Genomic DNA, 1,695 nt, shown 5'->3' with positions numbered 1-1,695 from the left:
TTTTTTTTTTCTAATTTTTAATTATCCTGTGGTTTATTTAAATCTTTTGGAAACCCCAAATAGAGAAAACCTAGGAGGCAATGAAGACTTGAATATTTAGAGATTTATCAACTCATCTATAAAAGTTTTATTAATCTCTTCTTTTAATAACATTCCTGAGAGGTATAAATGTGCCCAGTGATAGGGTTGAAGAAGCCTGAGAGAATTTCAATTGTTTACTATTCTAGGTCGGCTATTAAGACCTTTCAGGAGCATCTTGAGTTTCATGGCATCATCCAACAAAAAGCAGGATATTTTACAAGAAAGTCCTGGTCCACTTTTTGGCTTGCTTTTGTGTTTATGTTTCTGTTTTTCTCACATTGGGCGGTACATTAGGCTACCTATTGCATACTCCCTCATTCATGCATGCATTCATTCAAACAATATTTACTGAGTTGAGATATTTAATTAACACTCAATAAATGATATTTACATGAATGAATGCAGTTTTTATCAAAGTAAGTGTAAGTACGGAGAAAAATTACAGAATTTATGATCCCAGCCCCACAAAAGCGTATAATTGTGTTGAGGATATAACATATGCTGATGAAATAACTAATGTATCATACTGGACAGTTTCCAAGTTCAAAAATGAGTTTTTATAAATAATCAGAGCCTAAGGAGGACAAAGAAGGGACAGTTCATTATGGGTTGAATCTATCAATACATGTACATTTCAGATGAGATTTGACATCGACCTTAAAGAAAGAAGAGGACTTAGATATATGGACAGAGAACAAAAAGGCATGGTGATAGTATGTGCATAGGTAGTGTGGCCAATATTTATGTTCTTCATTAAAGATAGTCAGAGATAACCCAAATGTAACTGTTTCCATGGGTCCATTCTCAGTATCCAAACAAAACGGCAAATCCTATCTTAGCAACACTAATGAAAAACACAGTCTTTAACAAAGAGATTGTGAAGGAAAGGGGGAGAGAAAGGCTTGCATCCCACACCACACAACAAAACTTATTTAATTATTTGTTTCATTTTCTCCCTCTGAAAATTTCCTCTCCCTCTCTCTGTACGTCTCTCTTCTCCCACATCTGGCCACACTCTACCAGACACCTTTCCAGATCTTTCCAGAACTCTCCATCCTAGTTTCATTATGCCACAATGTAAGCATCTCACAGGTCTCCAGGATGCATCCCCATCACTTATTGCACAAAGACAAATAAAGGACACTTCTCAGGATCACGTTTCTTGGAAGGAAGAGGTCATGAGGAGTGATTATAAGTAATATAAGGTGGAGAGCAGTGACTTAAAATACCATTTTTCCTCTTAGAATGTGAATACAGGGAACTTTGGGAAACTAGAAAATCTAGAAAGGATTCATTGATAATTATTTATTTTCAATGAATAAAATAAAATGTCATAATACGGCTAAACTCTGACAGATTAACTTTTTCAAAAGTTGCTTTCACACACCTTCACTATTGGGATGTTTGATAAACACAGCTTTCCTCTTGACTTTCTTCTTCCTTTGCAGATACTGGCACCAAACTTTCAAACAATAAGAACCTTCCCATAAGTCCCTTGCCAGGCAAGATTAAGGTATAACAATCCAAACAGAGTTTTGAAGAAGATAACTGGTTGAAAGCACAGGAAAAGAGCTGGGTTTCTCTTTTTCAACAGTCACATAATGAGTAATGTGC

The sequence above is a fragment of the Lipotes vexillifer genome, unplaced genomic scaffold, assembly GCF_000442215.2.
Source record: "Lipotes vexillifer unplaced genomic scaffold, Lipotes_vexillifer_v1.1 scaffold127, whole genome shotgun sequence".
In the NCBI taxonomy this organism is placed as follows: domain Eukaryota; kingdom Metazoa; phylum Chordata; class Mammalia; order Artiodactyla; family Lipotidae; genus Lipotes; species Lipotes vexillifer.
This window is presented reverse-complemented; position numbering follows the sequence as displayed.